The sequence below is a fragment of the Phyllopteryx taeniolatus genome, chromosome 6 (genome assembly GCF_024500385.1).
Source record: "Phyllopteryx taeniolatus isolate TA_2022b chromosome 6, UOR_Ptae_1.2, whole genome shotgun sequence".
Classification (NCBI taxonomy): domain Eukaryota; kingdom Metazoa; phylum Chordata; class Actinopteri; order Syngnathiformes; family Syngnathidae; genus Phyllopteryx; species Phyllopteryx taeniolatus.
Genome location: NC_084507.1, coordinates 24393823 through 24418945, shown reverse-complemented (window position 1 = coordinate 24418945; position 25123 = coordinate 24393823).

Genomic DNA, 25123 nt, shown 5'->3' with positions numbered 1-25123 from the left:
TGAAGAGTGTACACCTCAGACTGCAAATATTGATTGTGATGACAGCCTTTCAACCATCAATGGTCTAAAGCCAGCACACCATAAGATGGCACCATCTACCTCAGAGTCTTCTAAGAAGAGGAAAAGGGATCTGCTAAAACACACAAACTGCCGGGAGGACGAGGCAGTTTTCAACACTGACAAACTTGGCATTGATGAAGACCTCGTACGTGATAATGCACCCTGTTCTGATCATGATCCCACCACAAGCAATCCTCAGAAGCCTCCAACTTTTCAGGAAGAAACTGTAATGGAGTCTCATTTTTCGGATAAAGCGGCCATCGTGGAGACGGCACTAAACTCTGATTCTTCTTCCACCCACATAAATGACTGTTATGTTTGCAAGAAACCTCAATCCAAAATGAAAATGCATGAAAAAGAAGAGCCTGATATTGCAGAAGCATTCTTCCTCCGTAAACATTCTAAAGAGAGAAAACGTTTACTTGAGAAACTCAGGAACAAGGGTAATTACGAACATAACCAAGAGGTTATGAAAAATGAGAACGGGCCAATAAAACTGAATAGAAGACCAAGAAGATCAAATGTCTTAATTAATACCAAAACAAATGTGCATTGTGTATATTGTAAAGGCATGTTTGTTCGCAAGGAACTGTGGCGCCACTTGCGTCGATGCCCTTCAAATGCCATGACAGATACAGAAGCTACCGGTAGAGCCAAAGTCTTAGCTCTGGCTGATGTTGCAGAGTCAACATTCTCTCAAGCAATTAGCCCTGGTGTCTGGAAGCTGCTTGGATATATGAAGCAAGATGAGGTAGCATCTGTAGCTCGAAATAATTTCGTGATACTGCAACTTGGACAGTCTCTCTATAACAAGCATGGAGATGATCCAACAAAATTTGAATACATCAGACAGAAAATGCGGGAAATGGCCAGACTCTTGTTGAGCCTGAGGAAAAAATATTCTATATTTAGTTTTGAAGAGGCTTCCAAACCAAACCTCTTCTACAAAGTCATTGAGGCTGTCAAGGATGTTGGTGGTTACAATGAAGAGAAGCACTTTTATTGCACACCGAGTCTTGCTCTGAAATTGGGGCATTCACTGAAGAAGATTGGTGACATTATTCTCTGCAGGGCCATTGCAGCAGAAGATGAAGTGATGATAAAAGCATCAGAGCGATTCACCAAGTTATGCGCAAATGAATGGACAGAGCTCATCTCCCACATTGCCCTCGCTACATTGAACAAATCAAAATTCTTCAAAGCCTCTACCATAGCCTTCACACATGATGTGCAGATTTTCCATCAGTACTTGAATAAGAAGTCAGCTGAGGCTATTGAAAACCTGAAAACCCTGCGTCACCCCAGACTTATGCTGAAGTTGCTAGTGACACTTGCTCAGATCATTATCTTTAACAGACGTTGTGCCGGAGAGGTCTCTAAAATGACACTAGAGTGTTTTGAGAAAGGGGACATTCATGAGGACATAGCAGTTGGCCTCTCACCGTTTGAGCAAAGGTTGGCCAAGCACTTCAGCAGGGTAGAGATTATGGGAAAAAGAGGCAGAAAAGTTGCTCTTTTGTTAAACCCTGAGGTTGTCAATGTAGCAACGCTTCTAGTAGACAAAAGAGATGTATGTAACGTGCATAGGGACAACCCTTTCCTATTTGCAAAGCCGCAGTGTCCCTCTACCAGCTTCTACAGGGGACAGGACTCCATCAAGAGAGTCCAACCCCTCTCGAGAGGACTGGTACCAGAGCCCAAACTGTGCGTGGAGGGGAGTCCGACTATATCTAGTTGGAACTTCTCGACCTCACACACCAGCTCGGACTCCTTCCCTGCCAGAGAGGTGACATTCCACGTTCCTAGAGCCAGCTTCTGTAGCCGGGGATCGGATCGCCAAGGTCCCCGACTTCGGGCCACTGCCCAGCTCGCACTGCACCCGACCCCTATGGCCCCTCCCACAGGTGGTGAGCCCATGGGAAGGGGGACCCACGCTACACTTTCGGGCTGTGCCCGGCCGGGCCCCATGGGTGCAGGCCCGGCCACCAGGCACTCGCCTTCTAGCCCCACCTCCAGGCCTGGCTCCAGGGGGGGCCCCGGTGACCCGCGTCCGGGCAAGGGAAACCTGAATCCATTAATTGTATTCGTCATTGGGGTTTTTGGAGCCGTGCTTTGTCTGGTCCCTCACCTAGGACCTGTTTGCCACGGGTGACCCTGCCAGGGGCATAAAGCTCCAGACAACTTAGCTCCTAGGATCATTGGGACACACAAACCCCTCCAGCACGATAAGGTGACGGCTCAAGGAAGGGACCTCAGTACACTGTTGAAGGAAAAAAAAAAAATCAGTTATGAAGTACATGAGTGTGATGTTGCAATATTGTGACTATTGTAATATTAGTCATTCAAACTGCTCTAAGTGCTAGAGGACTCTGCATCTTTTGCACAATTTATTAAATTAATTATCAGACATTATCAGACAACTAGCAACCCTTTATTGCTCAGTGACTGTTTTTTTTTTTTGTCAATGTCTTTATGTCTCAAATGTGTTCTCTGTCAATTGACAGTCTGTTGTCGTACCAGAGCGGTTCCTACTACAGGAGACAAATTCCTTGTGTGTTTTTGGACATACTTGGCAAATAAAGATGATTCTGATCCTGATTCTGATTCAGATGTTGATGGTGAGTTGAGCCTGTAGCTTCTTACCCAAGAAGAATCCAGACTGGAGTTGCTTCCAAAGGTACTTTAAAAACTACTGTGTGAAAGGTATGAAAACATATGCAAATGTGTTATTTCACAGACTTTCCTACCAGAGATGTCTGCCGTGATAAGGACTTTTGTAAAGTAACCCGACAAAAAGAAAAAAACCCAAGGCAATTTGCAGCTTTTGGTTCTGTATCTTTAAAAAGAAATGCCATAAATGCCCATAGATTAATGGTGTCAACACGACAATCAATGGAAATGGCTCAAAGTTACCTAAACAGACAAAACTGACATGCTCGTTTGCAAATAGGGGTGTGGACAGTCCTAAAATGTTGATTTTTAGAAACGGAGGATTGCTTGAATCTGACTAAATGTAATTCTCTTCAGCTACTCATACTTCAGTTGGTCAGATACATAACTATTTGGATTGTTTTACTTTGATTTCCTTCGGAAAAGGGAAGAAGATGAAATTGTCCCAGAATGAGGCCAAAAAATCCAAAGGTACTGTATACAGAAATGTTTCAGATGAATACTATCTTGTGTTTTAGTAGTGGGTTCGTTATTTTACTCTTAGGGCTGATTTACTCAAGGTCTGAATGTGGAAAGACGTGCGCAAACTTGACATCACCCGCATAAAATGTGCAAGCTGATCGAACGTGGCACACTGTTTTTGCATCATTCAGATATTCAGGATAATACGTACTGTTTATTTTGTACGTTTGCCTTAATGAATATGCAATATGGAGCGTTTAAACCACCGTGTGCAAAATTCAGAGAGAAACAAACTTCTTCTTTTCCTTTGGGCTTGTCCCTTTAGGGGTCGCGTCATCCTTTTCCATGTAAGCCTATCTCCTGCATCCTCCTCTCCAACACCAACTGCCATCATGTCGTCCCTCACGACATCCATCAACCTTCTCTTGGGTCTTCCTCTCGCTCTCTTGCCTGGCAGCTCAGTCCTCATCATCCTTCTACCAATATACTCAGTCTCTCTCTCCTCTGGACGTGTCCAAACCATCAAAGTCTACGCTCTTTAACTTTGTCTCCAAAACATCGAACCTCGGCTGTCCCTCTGATGAGCTCATTTTTAATTTTATCCAACCTGGTCACTACGAGAGCGAACCTCAACACCTCCAGCTCTGCTTCCTGTTGTCTCTTCAGTGCCACTGTCTCTGTACTTTTCCATCAACATCCTCAAGGCAAATAATGCATCTGTGGTACTCTTTCTAGGCATGAAACCATACTGTTGCTCGCAAATACTCACTTCTGTCCTGAGTCCAGCCTCCACTACTCTTTCCCACAACTTCATTGTGTGGCTCATCAACTTTATTCCTCTATGGTTCCCACAGCTCTGCACATCACCCTTGTTCTTAAAAATGGGCACCAGCACACTTTTCCTCCATTCCTCAGGCATCTTCTCACGCGCTAGAATTCTATTGAACAACTCCAAAGCCACCTCTCCTAGATGCTTCCATACCTCCACAGGAATGTCATCAGGACCAACTGCCTTTCCATTTTTCATCCTCTTGAATGCCTTTCTAACTTCCCCCTTACTAATCATTGCCACTTCCTGGTCCACCAGACTAGCCTCTTCTACTCTCCCTTCGATCTCATTTTCCTCATTCATCAACTCCTCGAAGTATTCTTTCCATCTAGCTAGCACACTACTGGCACCAGTCAACATATTTCCATCTCTATCCTTAATCACCCTAACCTGCTGCACATCCTTCCCATCTCCATCCCTCTGTCTGGCCAGCCTGTATAGATCCTTTTCTCCTTCCATATTGCAGATTTTTATTACAGTTGTTAATGTATTTTTTATACTGTTTCTACAATATTTATGTGGCATCCATTGCTCTTGCTCGCTCTCAATATATTATATGTGTTTAGGCCTGTCACGATAGCTATTTGTTTTCGGACAACCTACGTTTTATGCCACTGATATAATGTTATTAGATCATAATAATCCAAGTACATCTTTTTTAAGAACAATTCACTTTTAATTATATTTCTTAGAATAATGAACATTGACATTGTAATGTAAAGCAATAAATCAAATCTCTTAGATTACAAAATATGAATAAAACAGACTCAGGCTCACAGAAATTGCACTTAAACAAATACTAAACATTTAGCACAGACGTATAAACAGTCATTAATGCTTTAACATGCAATATACTGCCAATCAAGTTTCCAGGTGGTGAAGAAAAAGTGCCAAGTCGCAACATTAATAACAACACATGAAGATCAAAGCAACCTGTTTGGATTCTTGAGTTTGCAGCCTTTCTTTAAACGCTGTTTTGTCAACACGTTCAATGGCTGCAACGCTGTACAGTAAGTACATAATGTGAGCAAACAGTACGGGCGCCTCGAACAAGATCCCTATGTATTTGCTTTTATTGTCAAACGTTTTGAAAGTTCATGGATAACAGTGATTATGATATTCCTACAGTCAAATACGATTGGAAGCTTCTACATATTGGTGTATTATTAACCAATAAGGACACATTTAAAAAAATAATGGTAATACAGTGGGTACGGAAAGTTTTCAGACTCCCTTCAATTTTTCACTCTTTGTTATATTGCAGCCATTTGTTAAAATGAAAGTTCATTTTTTTCCTCATTAATGTACACACACCACCACCCCATAGTGACAGAAAAAAAATGATGTATTAAAAAAGAAAAACTGAAATGTCACACAGCCATAAGTACGGTGTCCGTTTCTTCTGATCATCCTTAAAATGGTTCTACACCTTCATTGGAGTCCAGGTGTGTCCAAATCCTGGTGTGAAAAACTCGTTGCATCGTTCCCAAAAAGACTCACGGCTGTATGAATTCGCTCAAAAGGGGGGCTTCTACTAAATACTGAGCAAAGGGTCTGAATGCTTATGGCTATGTGATATTTCAGTTTTTCTTTTTTAATAAATCTGCAAAAATGGCAGCAATTCAGTTTTTTTCTGTCAATATGGGGTGCTGTGTGTACATTAATGTGGGGAAAAAATGAACTTCAATGATTTTAGCGAACGGCTGCAATATAAAAAGAGAGTGAAACATTTAAGGGGGTCTGAATCCTTTCCGTACCCACCGCGCCCTTTGCACAATGGTCATTGCACCGGACTATTGCAATATTAGTCATTGGAACTGCTCTAAGTGCTCGAGGACTCTGCATCTTTTTGCACAATTGTCTTTCTGTCTCCAAAGTGTTCTCCGTCAATTGACCGTCTGCTGTCGTACTCGAACGGCTCCAACTACCGGAGACAAATGCCTTGTGTGTGCTTTTGGGACATACTTGGCAAATAAAGAAGATTCTGATTCTGATTCTGATATCGGTTAATACTAACGCAGTGAATTCAGGGCAGCTTTTGAGGGTGGAGGTCTCATAAAATGGTTCAGCACTGTAAATATGCAACATTTAAACAACATAGAAAGAAAAAGGTAAAAACAGGTATGACTTTTCGACTCACTGTGAGAGGGTCACACACAACTATTGCCCCATCACCCACCCCATAGTCATTCGCCAGAAGATCTATTCACGCATGATCATATTCACTTGACAGTCCTGTAAGTCATGTACAGTATTGTGGAGATGAAACCCTCAAACTGGGCTACCACACCGAATGATTGACGATGCTATCGGCACCATTCAATCTTGCTTCTCAATGCTGTATTGTTTGATGAATAGCTGTCTTGACATCCAGTGCCTCAGATCTCATTTGGATTGTAGACTGTAGCTCGAGGGCCTGAAGCCATTCTGCTCCATTTCACATGCACACACATGCATTACATGCACAGACAAACGTGGAATCATGCCTGCAGGCAAGAACACAGCAACATTAATACAAATTTACATCACTTAAAGGTTTCAAACAGAAAAGCCTCCTCGGAATTTAGATCCAATTAATGTCATGGGACATAAAGCATATAAAGACAGACATGGAAAATAATGCCCAGTAAGGTGATAACCAGATATCAACAAAACACACAGCCATCCAATTGTTAGAACAACCACCGAATTTTCACAGTTCATTTCTTTGCAGCAATCTACGATAGGGCCTGACCGATTCATCGGCATTCAAATGAACAGCTTTGCCGTTTAAACACCAATCCATCTATCCATCCATTCATCCATTTTCAACACCCATTCATCCAACATTTCAACGCTGCAGCCTATCCCAGCTGACTTCGGGCGAAAGGCGGACAACACCCTGAACTGGTTGCCAGTCAGCCGCAGGGCACATATTGACACGGGGTTCAATCCCCGGCCCCGCCTGTGTGGAGTTTGCACGTTCTCCCCGTGCCTGCGTGGGTTTTCTCCGGGCACTCCGCTTTCCTCCCACATCCCAAAAACATGCGTGCTAGGTTCATTGAAGACTCTAAATTACCCGTAGGTGTGAATGCGTGTGCGAATGGTGGTTTGTTTATATGTGCCCTGCGATTGGCTGGCAACCAGTTCTGGGTGTACCCCGCCTCTCGCCCGTAGATAGCTGGGATAGGCTCCAGCACTGCCGTGACCCTTGTGAGGAGAAGCGGCTCAGATAATGGATGGATGGCTAAAGAAGAAAAATAAAACTATGGTATATACAGCATAAAAAGTATAAAATAAATGTGAAAAAAAAAAATAGGAAACGTGCAACATAGTCAAAGTCTGAAAACCAAGGCACATAAAGACATTTACAAATTACAAGGCACTGTGGGGACATGGAGGTTCAGAGTTCAGGTGGACAGAGGACAAGAGAGGTAAAGGGGAAGAGCGGGCAGAGAGTTCAGGTTCCTGACAGCCTGATGAATAAAACTGTCTTGAAGTTGGCTGGTCCTGGCCCGCAGACTCCACAGTCTCCTCCCTACGCGTGAGATGGATGGGTGACATCCGCCGCTATGTGGAGGGCTTTGCGAGTGAGGCGGGTGCTGTAAATGTCCTGCAGGCAGGTTTAGAGAGGTTCCAATGAACTTCTCAGCTGCCCTCATTATGCGATGGGGAGTCTTGCGGCAGGATGCGGTGCAGGCTCCGTACCACACAATGATGTAGCTGGTCAGGATGCTTTCTATGGTCCCTCTGTAGAACGAGCACATGACGGGGGTCGGGGCTCTGACTCTTCTCAGCTTGCGCAGGAAGTAAAGATGCTGGTGAGCTTCCTTGGCCGGTGATGAGATGTTGCTGGTCCAGGAGAGGTCCTCAGTGATGTCCACTCCCAGGAAATTGGGCCCACCCTCTCCACCGCAGCACCGTTGATGTTGAGGGGAGCATGCTGGGAGTGCACTCTCCTGAAGTCCACAAAAATCTCCTCGGTTTTTCTCCACGTTCAGGGAAAGATTGTTTTACGTGCACCACCCAGCCAGGTGGCTCACCTCACTCCTGTAGTCTGTCTCGTCCCTGTTGCTGATGAGACCCACCACAATTGTGTCGTCTGCAAACTTGATGAAGAACTTGGAGCTGTCTAACCCTAACCCAGTTCATCAGAATGGGAGTGAGCCATACCGGACGGTAGTCATTGAAGCAGGAAGGAGACGACTTATTCAGGAACGGGATTATGGTGGTGGATTTGAAGCACGTAGGGACAACAGCCAGACTCAAGGAGGTGTTAAAGATTTCCGTGAAGACATTTTTGAGTTCAGCTGCACAGTCCCTCAGAACATGACCAGGTATGTTATCTGGGCCTGAGGCTTTACGTGCGTTGATCCTGCCGAGGGATCTTCTCACACTGAAGACTTGTGTGCAGGTGTGCTGTTGTGTGCCTCAAAGCGAGCAAAGAAGATGTTTAGCTCATTCAACGGGGAGGTGGAGCTGTCACAGGTCTGTGGTGAGGATTTGTAGTCCGTAATGGTCTGAATACCTTCCCACAGACTCCTGGTGTCACTGCTGTTACTGAAGCGGTGGGCGATCCTCCTGGAGTACTCCCTCTTGGCTTCCGTGATGCCATATGACAGATTTGCCTTAGCTGTCCTCAGGCCCTCCTCATCCCCAGATCTAAAAAGAGCGTTGTGTACCTTCAGTAGTCTGTAGACCTCCGTCGTCAGCCATGGCTTCTGATTAGCATGAACAGTAATGGACTTAGTGGTGGTGACATCATCCATGCACTTGCTAATGTAGCTGATAAGAGTCTCTGTGTACTCCTGAAGGTCAGTGATGGAGTTGTAGGTGGCACCCTGTTTGAACATGGTCCAGTCTGTGGTGGCAAACCAGTCTTGAAGTGCCTCTAGGGACCCTTCTGGCCACACTTGTACCTGTTTTCTAACTGTTTTTGTTACTTTAACCAGTGGTTGGTAGGCTTGCATTAGCATTACAGTAAGGTGGTCTGGGGCACCGGGGTGTGGGAGGGGAAGGGTCTTATAGGCTCGTCTCAGGAGGGTAAAACCTTGTCCAGAGTGTTATTTCCCCGTGTTGGAAAGTCACTGCTTGAGTAGAGTTTTGGAAACACAGTCTTGGCGTCAGTATGGTTGAGATCCCCAGCCAGGATGAGGAAAGCATCTGGGTAGGCCGTCAGCTGCTTACTGACGTGATGGTATTGTTCACTCAGCGCCTCACTCCTGTTGATGATATTGGATCTGAGAGGGATATAAACAGCCACAAGCAGTATATCAGTAAATTCCCTCGGTAAATAAAATGCCCGGCACTTCGGAACCATTGACTCCAGTAGTGGTGAGCAGTATTGACTGACCAAGACAGCGTCCCTGCACCAGGCAACGTTGATGTAAACACAGAGCCCGCCGCTGCGGGTCTTATCTCAAGAGCTCTGTCCACTTGGTAGCATGCTAGGCGGTTGAGTTGTGTCCAACATAACAAACCTCGTGAAACGCCTCAGGTTTATCAACAACACGGAATATAAGGCATTTAGATAAGGCGTGGTCGTGGACCGAAGAGGAGAGCAAAGTGGCCTCATTTCGACACCGCAGGCAGGCACTATCCAGGTACAGATACATAGATGGACGCTAACGAAATAAATACAAGCTTCAAAAAATAGCTGCGTTCGTTCATCTTGGGCTAACATGTCAATCGCTAAAATAATCTCACATCGGCAAAACAGCATTGGTTTATTCAGGTAAGGTTTCTTCAAGAATGAATCACATAAAGTGGATTAGATAGACTTGATGTTATCGAATTCTACGGAGCGACTGAGATGAAACAGACATGGTGACCTTAGAAAATGATATACTCGAAAAAAAACATGTGCAATTATTATTTACTATCAACCTAATTTGCTTTCACGAAACAAATCTTTTAGAATGCAGGTAGAGACAGACTTTTTGCAAAGTGGAATTTATTTATTTAATGAAATATTTACCGGCAATTTCAATTTGAGTCACCCAGTATTATCAAATCACAAGTGTTTGACTGCCACCTCACGATGCTCCAACTAAGAACATGACTTCCATTCTTCATGAAGGTTAGGATTTTAAATACATCGCTTTTTGTTTCGATGTACTCGACACATCGGGTGTATTTGCACATTGTATCGGCTGAAAACAACACAGCCTGTCAAGTGTCAAGAGTCATGCAGAATGACATCATCGCGCCATTTGTTCACGACATGGAGCTCTGATTCCATTCGAGTCCACACAGAAACGTCTTTCATTGTCGTCGCAAAGTGCTTTTATTGTTCCAATGCTTTGTCCACACGTCGCTGGCCATGTAGGAGCCCGACAATGATCTTTTTTTGTTTTTAGATTTACCAGACACATTAGGTTGTTTTTGCTCAATATCGCCAATTCCAGCTTGAATTTTACTCAGTATCGGATCAGAAAGGAAATCGGTAGTATCAAACATCCAGCCACCGCTTATCCTCACTCGGGTCGCGGGCATGCTGGAGCCTATCCCGGCAGACTCTAAGCAAGACGCGGGATACACCCTGAACTGGTCGCCGGCCAATCGCAGGGTACATATAAACAAACAACCACTCACACTCACATTTAGAGTCTTCAATCAACTTACCGTGCACGTTTTTGGGATGTGGGAGGAAAGCGGCACGGGGAGAACATGCAAACTCCACACAGGCGAGGCCGGGGATTGAACCCGGGTCCTCAGAACTGTGAGGCAGATGTGCTAACCGGTCGTTTACCATGCCACCTTGGTATTTCAAGACCAAAATGGTTATGTAAACCTCTTTTGAAGCAAATGTTAATTAGAGCTTTAATGTTATTACACAGACAGTTCTGTTACTATGAAGCATTTACATCATGCATAAATTCCTCCCTTGATGGCGGGATAAGGCGGCGTGAGTATTCATCTCTAACAAAGATATTATGTACGCAAGACAAGCGCACGTCTCCAGAAAATAAATGAAACGCACTACCAAGGGCATATTCTCCCGGTCAAGAATAAACAGCTGTCCTTCATTGTCAAGGTGGATATTGTGAAGATGTTCCCTGTGTTGCAATTTAAGGAACATAAATCATTTCATTAAGTAGTTGGAAAATCATTTCAGTCTCCTTTCTTGAAGGTTTTATAGCCCGAGCTTTATGCCTTTGGGGGCCGGGGACACGTATCTAACGGCCGCATCGTACATAGCAAGGAAGCTTCCGCTCACAGTCGGAGGCGATTCAGGCTGCTTCAACGTTTAGTTTATCACCGCAGCGCAGCAAGTCTGTTCGCACCAGGTGAGATCACGTGGACGCATGTACTGTACATCTTGAATGATCCCTTGTGCTCAGAGCTCTCTTCGCTGCACTCGTGTGCAAACCTTTTTTTTTTTGCAGCACGAGCAACTGCCAACCGCCGCGAGGACCTGGGGCGTCGCTGTATTTAATCCGCGGCAGAAACGGTATGGTCAATACATTGTTGCGACCTCGAATGGCCACTGCAGAGGAAGTGACCCCATTTGTGATCGTGTTATGACAAAGACTTCTCTGGCCCAGAGTCAGCTGACATCGGCGGCGGCATGCCGGCGACCCTTGTGAGCAGAAGCGGATCAGAAAAGGGATGGATGGATGGATTTGAGTGGAATACCCGTCCGCTGAAAGATGTCTTTCTCTCAGTGATTTGCATACACATAGTGTACTAATACTCAGTTTCAAGGTCATTTTCATATCATTTGAAGACACAAAATATTCCAATATGGCATTTTTTATGCCGCCCTGGTTTTATATGGGCAAGTGTGTCTCCGATGGAAACAGCTACGCTTGAAGTCCTGTTTTCAAAAAGTTATTGATGAATTCAAATTTTAGGCTTTCATCGTAAAGGCAACCGTTGTTGACGCCGCCAATAGTGGTGGCCCATTGAAATGCACTTGTTTCTACAACAGAAAAGACAAACGTGTGTAATTTGTAAAGACACAAACAGCTTCATACAAATTGTGTGAGTTGCACAATTTACATCAAAAGAAAATGTACATGTTGCCCGGAGAAAAGCCACGCAGGCACGGGGACAACGTGCAAACTCCACACAGCCGCGCGGGGCCGGGGATCGAACCCCGAGGCAGACGCCCGAAGCAGTCGGCCACCGTGCCGCCTTGTTTCGTTCGACTAAAATCAATATAAACCACAATGTTTCACTCATTCATTGTCACCCATTGCCTTGAACAATGTGTAGGCCAACTAGCAGCTCTTAGCACGAGAATTCTTCATGTTCGCGGCTTTCGGGCTTTTCAATGTCCTCGTGTGCATTTGAATGTGTTTTATTTCCTTCATCCCCCAGAATGAGGAGATTTTGGAAAGCGGTAGCCTTCTGCAAGTTGTCAATAACCGATGTCTGTGAGTTATTACTTTCATTATTTTACTTTGATTTATTTATGACTTGATTACATTGCCATTGATATAAGCGTGCATATTTGTTCCCCTTTTTATTTATGTATTTCTTTTTTACTGGCCACCATTTTCCATGGGATCAAAAAAAATACGTGTGCATTGTATTCTCATTCAATGAAATTTTGGATGATGTCATTAAGAATTATTATTATTATTATTATTATCTTTGAAATTGAAAATATGGAAAGGCTCACAATCCAAAATGAAGTTGTAATTTGTTGAGGACTGTGGATCTACTTCATTTTGTTTTCCTGGATCCAGAAAAGAAAATCTGGATCTGGATAAAATGTAAGAATGTAATGTCATCAATAACAGTTCAAACGCATCGATGTCCATTTCCTTTCCGATCCCAAGTGAAGGGTCTTCACAGTGCCACCTTTCCGAAAGATTTCCATGTGCAGAAAGCCCACGCAAATAACTTGCAGTATGCAGCGAGTTCAAGTGCACAGCGAGCGTCTGTACTCCGAGAGACAATAGACCCTGCAACCCGGCGCATTGGCAACTCGATAAGGCGAGGGAGACACAAAGGCGAGCGCCGATCGATCTCGCAAGGAGCCGAGGACTAAGCCTCCCTCCCGCCTCGACTTGGCACGGTGATAGTGTCAGCCCTAAGGGCATTTCGTGGATGACTGAGTTCAAGATTTTCATCACTCACTTACAAGCAATGATGGCGAGAAATCCAAGCGCTTCCGGTAATTGGATACCAAGCATCCGTTTGAAAATCTTTGCAATAAAAACAATGCACTTGATTTGTTGTTGACATCGGCGAATACTGTACATCTGTAATTTGTGTTGTAACTAATTACACGTAACTCGAGTTTGTGATTGAATTACAAAATCTATGTCATTGTAATCCATGACATTACTGGGAGGAAATCTTCCCTTCCGCTCATCCTCACGAGGGTCGTGCTGGAGCCTATCCCAACTATCTTCGGGCAGGAGGCGGGGCACACCCCGAACTGGTCGCCAGCCAATGGCAGGGCACATAGAAACAAACAACCATTCGCGCTCACTTAGAGTCTTCAATCAACCTAGCACGCATGTTTTTGGGATGTGGGAGGAAAACCCACGCAGGCACGGGGAGAACATGCAACCTCCACACAGGCAGAACCGGGATTTGAATCCCGGTTCTCAGAACTGTGAGGCAGATGTGCTAACCAGTCGCCCACCGTGCCGCCCAAAATGTAACCAAATGTAATTCATTATATTACTATGAGAAAGCAATTGCAATTGTTACACTAGCGCTACTACTTCATTTTCAACGGGGTAGCTTGTAATCGGAACCAACTGCATTTCCAAAGTCATCTTCCCAACACCGCATCCGTACCAGCACTCAAACTGTGTTGAATGAGCAAATTTATTAGGCAACCGAATTCCGCTCGCGGTGGCAGCGGGCCGTCCGGGAAGGACAGAGTTTCTCAATACCGCTACCGCGCACCGGCCGCGCTCCCTTCGCAAAGCCCTTGCAGCGTGGTGCAACGAGGAAAGAGAAGTCGTGGTGTGTTGAAGTTTGTATTGTGAGGGAGTCCTGTGTTGATTTCTACTCACTTTATTTCGGAGCTAACACACAAAGGAAACATGGCATCTGTATTCTTAGTTTGTACAGTATGTAATGATGATCATAATAATAATGATACAATTTATTTATAGGTGCCTTTCTGAGCACCCGAGGCCACCTTACAAAGCAAATAAAAACAAAGAAGCAACAGTAACAGAATAAGTGCAGAGGATAAATGTCATGTTGAATGCAGGTTGGAGTTAAAACTTGGGCGAAAGGAAGCGGAGGAAGGCGGGAGTCTCACAAATCATATTGAATGAATATTTCATTGAACTCCGAAAACAAAGATGGCAAACACGGTACATGGAAAAGTCACAAAACTAATGAGCAATGTACAAAAACAAAAAAACAGAGATATAACTGAGTGAAACAACTGACGACTTCGACATACAGTACGACATATCGGAATGAACTGACAAGAACTAAATGCAAAGAAATTGACGAGACAACGAGCAACACCTGGAAAAGACACCAGTGGCCGCAGCGAGCTGATTGGTCGACACAAGGTAGGAGGTGGACGAGAACAGGTGGACGCAATAACTAAATGAGACGTGAAAAACATGAAACAAAACCCGACACAATCCAATCCAAAACACAGATCATGACAATAAACACATTCAGGAGAAAAAATCGATTCCAAAAGTGTTGAATCAAATGAAATCGTGTAAGACAGTTGAAACAGGCGAGTTTAGAGGCGAGGTTTGAAGGTGAGCAGATCGTCGTTATCGCGGATGTCGGCATATCGAGTTCCAGAGGCGGGGGTCAAAGCGGCGAAACGCTTGAGACCCCGTCATGGTCAGGCGAGCAGGTGCAGTGCTGCCACAGTGACCTTGAAAAACCACTTGATTTCAAAGTGCAGTAACTAAGTTCGAGTACAAGTAACCTTTTTAGTTACGTTCAGCAGCTGCGAAGTGGCAGTAATATCACACAGTAATATGAAAAGAGCATTAGCGTAACCCTACGCGTCACTTGGTAATAAACGCCACGCAAGTGACAGAATGACGGCAATATGAACCAATGCCTTCGATATTTGTGTGTAGCTTGAAGCTACATTCAATTAACTTAGCTTAAGTAACATTCGCTTCGTGGAGACTTGACCTGCCAAATAAGTACTTAAACATGGACGTAGGCACACCACTCTCAAGTCGACTTTTCCACAGACTCGGACAAAACAGGGTTGGGAAGGTTATTTTCAAAATGTAAGTTACCTGTGAATAAAAAGTAATGTAACTTACTTTCAATACATTTTGCATCGCTCCAATACAAAATATGCCAATAAAGACAATATATATATATATATATATACACAAGTTCATATATTTCGATACATTTGTCTGGTACCATTAATGTTTAATATGCACAGTTTTGGTGGACCTTTAAGGCAGACGTACGAACCACTTGTTTACCGTGCACCAGATAGATAGATAGATAGATAGATAGATAGATAGATAGATAGATAGATAGATAGATACTGTAGCAACCCTGCATATTGGTCAAGTTCTATAGTTTCTTATCTACATGGGAGGCGAAAAATAGAAAAGTGGCTACCGCTTGCTAGCTTCGCCAAAGCAGTCCGAACGTTGAAAGCTCACCGTTTTCTTGATCAATATTACTTGAGATAAGTACAAGTGACAGCACGACGGGTTAGCACATCTGCTTCACAGTTCTGAGGACTGCGTTGAAGTTGGTTTCTGAAAAATGTGTCGGATTTATTATTATACTCAAAGTTAGTGTATCTTAACTGCATTTGCATCTGTTGGATTAATTGCATATTCTTCTGTGAGATGTTTATTTTTTTTCCTAAATGTCATTTTTAAATTGTATTTCTTGTTTTTTTCTTGTACAAAGACAATGATGTGATTCAAACTCTCATTGCAAAATTTCCTGGTTTTCCACAGCACACATGGGGATGTGGTTGGGGAGTCACTGAATTTTGAAAGATCGCCCCATTCCTTCCTCACAAATGACTTAAAGTCCTGGTCTTTCAATAGGAACATGTTAACGCGCCATGTGGTGGAGGTACTTGACTAAATATTGAGAATTACATCATGCATTCAAAAATATGCAATCAGGAAGACCGGCTGGCCTGGACGGAATTTCGGTCAAATTTATTAAACACTTCTGGCCAATCTTAGAATCAGAATCAGAATCATCTTTATTTGCCAAGTATGTCCAAAAAACACACAAGGAATTTGTCTCTGGTAATTGGAGCCGCTCTCCAACTTAGAGCAGTTCGAATGACTAATATTGCAATAGTCCGGTGCAATGACCATTGTGCAAAAGGCGCCGAGACTTCAAGCGAGTAGTGCGATAATCTGGGACAATGTCGATTGTGCAAATGTTGCAGATACTCCTCAGTCAGTGTGCAAATGGAGCAGATGCTACTCTGGCACGAGTGGCCAGTATTGGTCAACAACAGATATGCAAATAGTGCAGCGTGGCGAGACTACGACAGTGAGTGCACGAGTAATACATAATTGGCCCGACAGAAATGTCAAAGAGATACAAGATAAAGGTCAAATTAGTAGCCACATGAACACAGCTGCAATCAAATTACGATTCAAATCAGACAAAGACCCCACTCTCCTGGCTAATTATCGGCCCTTATCACTGATCAATGTGGAAATCAAGATTATCTCAAAAGCTTTTGCAGCGATACTTGAAAAGGTTCCCCAGGTCGCTAATCCACGATGACCAGACAGGTTTCATTAAAGGTAGAAGTTCTCCAAATAATGTCAGATGTCTATTAAATTCAATAAGCATGTCACAAAAAGCAATCATCGTGTCAAAGCTTTCGATAAAGTTGTGACTGGTCCTTCCTATTTGCATTACTTCACAAATTTGGCCTTGAGGACTCATTTATACATTGGATAGCAGCATTATACAACTCGCCAAAAGCGACAGTCGCCACGAACGGGATCACATCACAAAGTTTTACAAAGAGGAACCAGACAAGTGTGTCCACTATTTGCAATATTCATCAAACCACTTTCTACCGCAATACATCAGTGTTAATATTAACGGTATCTGCTTGCCAGTGATGGAACACAAAATCAATTTGGATGCGGATGATATTCTTCTTTTTTTACAGAAACCCAAGTCTTCTCATCAAGGTGACTTCAATCTCAAAACATTTTCGCAATTATCAGATTACTTTAGCAACTGGACAAAATCAACATTACTCCCAATAACAGCAAACCTTAACGGCTTGGTGAAAAAGTCTCGAAGCTCCAGAATCTCAATTCGCTCTCAGTATGTTAAGCAAATTGTGAAGCATCTCCCACAAAAGAAAAAAAAATTATCTCAAAAATTTATAAATTCATCTCATGCACGAAATCAATGCATTTACCAATCACTAAATGGGAAGAAGACCTTTCTATGTCTGCTCACCCCAATTACTGGATACAGTTATGTAATAATATGGATAATAATAGGATGACAAAAAATAATAAATTACAGCATATACCATATAAATTGCTCCATAGAACACACTTTACTCAATACACTATGCATAAAATGGGCCTCTCTTCATCTAATATATGCACACGATTGACTAAAAATACCCCAGACAACTATTTACACGCTGTATGGGAATACACACCAATTCAAAGCTTTTGGACTTCTGTTACGCAGAAAATCTCCTATATTTTGAACTGCAGGATTCAACTGTCCCCAAGATTGTGCATAATTGGTGATTTTAGCATAATCGACCCCCCAAATGAATATACACAATCACTATTTGTTGCGTTAGCTGCCGCTAAGAAAACAATTACAACCCCAATTCCAATGAAGTTGGGACGTTGTGTTAAACATAAATAAAAACAGAATACAATGATTTGCAAATCATGTTCGACCTATATTTAATTCAATACACTACAAAGACAAGATATTTAATGTTCAAACTGATACACTTTATTGTTTTTAGCAAATTATCATTAACTTAGAATTTGATGGCTGCAGCACGTTCCAAAAAAGCTGGGACAGGCTCATGTTTACCACTGTGTTACATCATCTTTTCTTTTAGCAACATTCAATAAACGTTTGGGAGCTGAGGACACTAATTGTTGAAGCTTTGAAGGTGGAATTCTTTCCCATTCTTGCTCGATGTACAGCTTCAGCTGTTCAACAGTCCGGGGTCTCCGTTGTCGTATTTTACGCTTCATAATGCGCCACACATTTTCAATGGGAGACAGGTCTGGACTGCAGGCAGGCTCGTCTAGTACCCGCACTCTTTTACTATGAAGCCACGCTGTTGTAACACGTGCAGAATGTGCTTTGGCATAGTCTTGCTGAAATAAGCAGGGGCGTCCATGAAAAAGACGTTGCTTGGATGGCAGCGTATGTTTCTCCAAAACCTATATGTACCTTTCAGCATTAATGGTGCCTTCACAGATGTGTAAGTTACCCATGCCATTGGCACTAACACAGGCCCATACCATCACAGATGCTGGCTTTTGAACTTTGCGTCCATAACAGTCCGGATGGTTCTTTTCCTCTGGCCCGGAGGACACGACGTCCACAATTTCCAAAAACAATTTGAAATGTGGACTCTTCGGACCACAGAACACTTTTCCACTTTGCGAATCACAACCTAAAAAAACCGAATGAAATCGCAATGTAAAGAATCGTAGCTGAAGCTTGAGGTTCTTAAAAATACCCAGCCCAGTGGTTAGCACAGCCGTTTCATAGTTCTGAGGCTGCAGGTTTGAATCCGGGGTCTGGCCTTTCTGTGTGGACTGAGCTTGTTTTCTCCCATGCTTGCGTGGGTTTTCTATGGATACTCCAGCTTCCCGCCACATTCCAAAAACATGCATATTAGGTTTGTTTAAGACTCTTAAGTTGACCTTAGGTTTGAGTGTCAGTGTGTATGGTTGTTTCTTTATATGTGCCCTGCAAACGGCTGGCGACCAGTCCAGGGTGCACCCCTCCTCTCGGAGGAGACTTGAGCTCAACCACTACCAAAATGAGGATACGCGCTGTAGAAAATGGATGGTAGGGCAAAACGGTCGGAAAAATGTCAACAATAATAAGTTGTTCCTCTAAAAAGTGTTTGTGTTTTTTAACAATATTTGATTGCAATAACACACATTTTTACATATGCAAGACGTAATCGGTACTGGTTGTCGGTATCAGCGAGTCATCAAAATCCAAAGTACTTTTACTTGTAGTCAGTCTTAAAAAAAAGTGTCTCGTGCATCACATTTGATCAATTAACCTGTTTAGGATGAATTTTGAATAGATACACTATACTTATTATTTGTAGCATTTAAAAAAAAACGATACATTTATATATTTACTGATACACTCGTGAGAATGACATAGCAGTGAAACTGCATTGGTATAATAATAATACACATTCCACACAAAATTGCTGCTTATATAGCATTCGAAAAAAAGGTTAGAATACAAATTGCAATAGTTTTAAGAGATAAGACTAAAAATCAAATTGAAAACGTACGTCGATCCATCCATCCATCCATTTTCTGAGCCGCTTCTCCTCACGAGGGTGGCCTATCCCAGCTGTCATCGGGCAGGAGGCGGGGTACACCCTCAACTGGTTGCCAGCCAATCGCAGGGCACATAGAAACAAACAAACAACCATCTGCACTCACATTCACACCTACGGGCAATTTAGAGTCTCCGATTCATGCATGTTTTTGGGATGTGGGAGGAAAGCGGACTACCTGGAGAAAACCCACACAGGCACGGGGGAGAACATGCAAACTCCACACAGGCGGGGCCGGGATCTGAACCCCGGTCCTCAGAACTGTGAGGCAGATGTGTTAACCAGTCGGGAACCGTGCCGCCACGTACATCTGGTCGAGTTCAATTATAAATGGTTGACATTTGTTTCAATTTCTTTTTCCCCCTCTAAGGTACGGTATTTTCCGAATGGTGCCGCATTCGTGTAAAAATGATGGCTTACTGTACGTTGCAGTTGAAGGAAATGGACATTCGCTGACGCAGCAAGAGCGACTCCAAGTCTGGTGCAGACTTGTCTCTCAGTCTCTCAGTCACCCTGAAGCTAAGTGGTGCCCTCATATGATAGCATACAACATGGTGACATTAAGGCACGTTCCAAAAAAGGGTCATATTTTTTGGATCAAATGAAATCAACACAAATCTAGTAATACTTCAAGTTGTTATACAATGCAATTTACTGTGTTCTTATTCAGTGCGCAGGACCGGGTTGTTTAAAAAGATCAATCTTGTAATTATCAAAAACTAATGGAGCAGTAAATTCCTCCCCCATCTATTATCTGATTTCAGGAAAATATTTTGTGCCGATTGCGCAGTTCAATCTTTCTCGTGGATGCAAATTCCAATTCCGACCAAAAGCGACTGTTTCACCTGCGGATTATTGCCAATGGCGAAATATTTATATACTACATGAATATATTTGTCAGCAGCGTGGGTGAATATCTGGTACAATTATGTTCAGTCATATGCGATCACACAGAAAGCGCGGTCCTCTCAGGCAAGGACATTGAGATGAACTGTGATGAACGAGATGCAAAATAGCAAGTGACGCCAAGATCTATTTTGTGAGCATCCTGAAATTGTGTGAGCAACAATTTCTTTTCAGTGCATGGTCGCTTTGTGCGCAAAAGGCCCCCTGCCTTGTTTACCAAATTCACCTACTTTAAATGTAACAATACAAAGTCCTTCCAGTCGGCCTGGCAACCCTTTAGAGAGTAGTGGAAATGTTGCAAGATTCTGTCTCTGTGAAAAACAAGGGCACGGTGTTTATCAGACTCTCGTGGAGAAAAGCCACCAAATTGCAAGAGCACTGCGGCTTTTTAACGAATGTGAAGTGGATTGTTTAAACTCACTGTGTATTTTGAAAAAGCCAGGCGCAGTGCTGCCTTTTCTTGACATTCCATTAAAGAGACTGGTAGCACCTTCCAAGCAGAGGGGACGAGGGCTGCGAGAGGAGGAGGAGGAGCAAGATGCTTGAAAAAGGAATGCTTGTGCTCCAGTTCTGGCTTGAGACACACTGCCATCTTGTGATAGTGTGGCCATCAACCTGGGGGTCATGCAAAAGTGATAAAGCTTAGTACTTTGTCCGCTGGTTTGACTTCATCCATCCATTTTCTGTACCGCCTATCCTCACGAGAGTCGCGGGCGCGCTGGAGCCCATCCCAGCTATCTTCGGGCGAGAGGCGGGGTACACCCTGAACTGGTCGCCAGCCAAACGCAGGGCACATAGAAACAAACACTCACATTCACACCTACGGGCAATTTAGAGTCTTTCATTGACTTACCACGCATGTTTTTGAGATGTGGGAGGAAACCGGAGTACACGCAGGCAAACTGCACACATGGGAGGCCGGATTTGATGTGCTAACCAGTCGCCCTTGCTTCTGCCATGTGTTTAAAAAAAGAAAATATAATCATAATCTGCAAAATTTAAGTCGGTCGTCAGGAGAGGATAGGATCTAATAAACTGTAATATGAAAACTGTATTTTCATTGTAGAGTGTCCTACGTAATTCTACATTGTGCAATGAAATACTACATCGTGCGTATTTGTGTATCAGTATGTTCCTATATGTTTCGCTTGTCTGTTCGAAAGAGTGACTTTACAAAGTGCAGGGATATTATTAAGGTGTCCAAAGGTTTCTGGTTTCAAATCACACGGTTCATTTCTAATCTAAAAGATAGGGTGTGCCATTCAAGTCTAATCAGCTGTTGCTACTTCTTTTTTCTTTTTTTTTCCTGATTTATTGATTTGATTGTGTTTTCTTTGTCCTGTTAAGTGACATTTTAGGTTTTGCTGCGGGGTGGAAGGCGAACACAATGAGTCATGGATACAAATTGAACACGTAAGCATCTGAGCTTACGGCCAAGGTCAATAAAGCCTTTGCGACTTCACTCTACATCAACAATGAACCTCCGCACAAAGCTTCCATTTTTGTCTTTTCTGTCGTTTGACATTTTCTCTTTCACAGATGGATTTGTACGGCACACTTATTTGTGAAATAATAATAATAATAATAATAATAATAATAATGCATTCCACTTATACATCGCTTTTCTCGGCACCCAAAGACGCTTTACAATTTCCCGCATGATTCATTGAGGCTTCAGTCACACACCAGCGGCAAGCGACTTGTGTAGCCGCAGCTGCCCTGGCAGTCGGACAGAAGCGTGGGTGCCAGGCTGCACCTATGACTCTCTGACCGCCGCCAAACATCAAACATCAAACCACATTCATTCGTAAGCAATGCAAGTTCAGCGTTGTGGATATGAAATATGTTCGAGCCTATACTATCTGCAGCGTGTGTTAACAGATTTCTCCACGTGTACGTGGATATTTGTATTTATAAAACCATACATGCAAAGTACCTACACATTTGAAATCTGATTACGGTCGTAAATCTGTACAACTTCGCATATTACAATATGTAAGAGATTCAGAGATTCTATTAGACACCCAAATGGAGACCTAGATTTTGCAACTCCCCACACATTTGCCCAAAAGAATGCTGCATCATTATCAAAGCTGCAGTCGCTCTCTCTGTTTAGTTTACTCACTGTACAAGTGATTTATTGCACTTCCACAGCTTAATTAACGCGAGCCTCGCTTGGCTCTCTCACGGTCCATGAGGAAATCATTCTGTGTCTCATCGTAATTGCATACAATCACGATATAATAACTGTATAAATCATTGCTAATTTGCCAAAGGGAGAACCTGGTTAAGGGAAAAACGAGACAAAAGGAGTTGTGTTGATAAAAGATGTATGACGAGCACTGCCGTGTGCATTCATACATAACGAAACAGCGGCGTAGCGTCATCAATTATGAACATTTTCCAGCAAGCTGACTGTGATTTGTCACAATTCAAAGGTAATTGATGTTGTGTTTAAAAGTCTGTTCACTTGGATGACGTTAATGCAGGCAGTAAGGGTGCAGTTCCCACTCAGTGATGCTCTACCTTTTTGCCCACAGTCAATAGGCTGCAGCTTTGTGCAACACTAAGTGGTAGAAAATGGATAGATATTTCTTTTTTCAAACACATGAAGTTCCTTTTGTTTTGGAGCTTGTCTTGCTGACCACTGGTTGAAATGTATGCATCGCTATCCTATATCGCTTATTTTCACTCGGTTTGTGGGATAGCTTGAGCCTTAGTGTTCCGCTCAGAAGAACGAATCTTTTGAGTGAACAAACTGAACTGAATGAGTTTATGAACCGATTTGTTCTTTGAGCTCGGCCACGAGGCCGCCGCGAGGCGAGTCGGAGTTCTGTCACTCACTTCAGAATCTTTGGCGAATGACCAATGAGCAGTTAGCGTGCAGGCAAGGGCGGGACTTCGTTAAACATAATGCCATGTGAGTTGCGATTCGCAAGCGCTGTCACTCACTTCGGTGAATGACCAATGAGCAGCCAGCGTCAGGCAGCGCCGTGCGGGCGGGGGAGGGACTTAATTGAACTGAGTGTACTGAAGAACTGAAGAGGGATTTGTTTGTGGGAGGGACTGAAGTGAACTGAATGTACTGAAGAACCGAAGAGTGATTCATCCGTTGATCTTCATTCACGGTCCGTTCGACACGAGTGATTCCTTCGTTGAACTTCTTCGTTTGTGATCCGCTAAGGAACGATGAGTGATTCGTTTGTGCAAGGAGCGTCGTACTACGCAGGGAACCTACTCACGAGTGATTTAAACCGCAAATCCCGACGTTCTCACAGGGACTCATTAGCAGCCGTTTCTTCAAGCTAACGGCTAATGTTGAGTCAGTCAAGCACGAGAAAACAAGCACACATATTTAAAATAAATGTAAATTAATAATAAATGTATACACAGCGCCACTGCGAACGACTGGTTAGCACATCCGGCTCACAGTTCTGAGGACCGGGGTTCAAGTCCCGGCCCCACCTGTGCGGAGGTTGCATGTTCTCCCCGTGCCTGTGTGGTTTTTCTCCGGGTACTCCAGTTTCCTCCCACATCCCAAAAACATGCATGGTAGGTTGATTGAAGATTCGAAATTGCCATTAGGTGTGAATGTGTCACGTACGTGGTTAGGGCGAAGGCGAGGAACGCAAGGCAAGAACATGGTGGACCCAATTGCAGGGAAGCAGGGAGGCAAGGCAGGAGTGCGGGAGTCTCAAAATAATAATATTTAATCTTCAAAAATGGAAAACAAGGATATTGGATAAAGCAAAACTGAACGAAGTCCCACAACAGATAACAACCAAACCAAAGTAACAAAGAATCACTTGAATATCTAAAACTGGAAACAAGCTATGACCTGTGAGTAAGACGTGGACTAGATAGGGACAATGACACCTGACAACGACAACGACAACTGGCGACTATGACATGGCAAAGACATGTGACAACGACAAAGAACCGACCAGAACTGAAAGAAACCAGGGAACTAAATACAAACAAATTGACGAGACAACGAGGAACACCTGGACAAGACACGAGTGGCTGGAGAGAGCTGATTGGTCGACACAAAGCAGACGAGAACAGGTGGACGCGACAACCTAATGAGCACACGACAAACACGGAACACAGGAAAACATGGAACCAAAACACAGACCATGACAGAATGTGAGTATGAATGGTTGTTTGTTTCTATGTGCCCTGCGATTGGCTGGCGTCCGGTTCGGGGTGTACCCCGCCTCTCGCCCGAAGAAAGCTGGGATAGGCTCCAGCACGCCCGCCACCCTAGTGAGGAGAAGCGGAATGGAAGATGAATGAATGAATAAATGTGTACACATACATACCATTCCCTCTGTGTCTCTAATGCGATTATTGAAGCTTTTTATTTAATAATAATAATAATAATAATAATAAAATAACAATAATTATACATTAAACTAATATAGCGCTTCTCAAGACACTCAAAGACGCTTTCCACTAATCAGATGACAATAACAGTAAGGTGAATGAGCAGGAAACCTGGGCGGCGGGTGCTGGAGTCAGCGATGCCGTCCACCACGGTGGAATGCAGAAAAGTCACACCGGTCGGCGAGAGCCGAGCTGGACGTAAGGGGACGCGGAAGGCTGTTCGGTAGCTGAGCTCGCAGCACGCAACTGCAGCCGGGTGTCTGAGAGCTTGCTGTGAGGTGATAATTTAGCTTAAATGTATTTTTTTTTTTTCTAAATCTCCCCACCTTTCC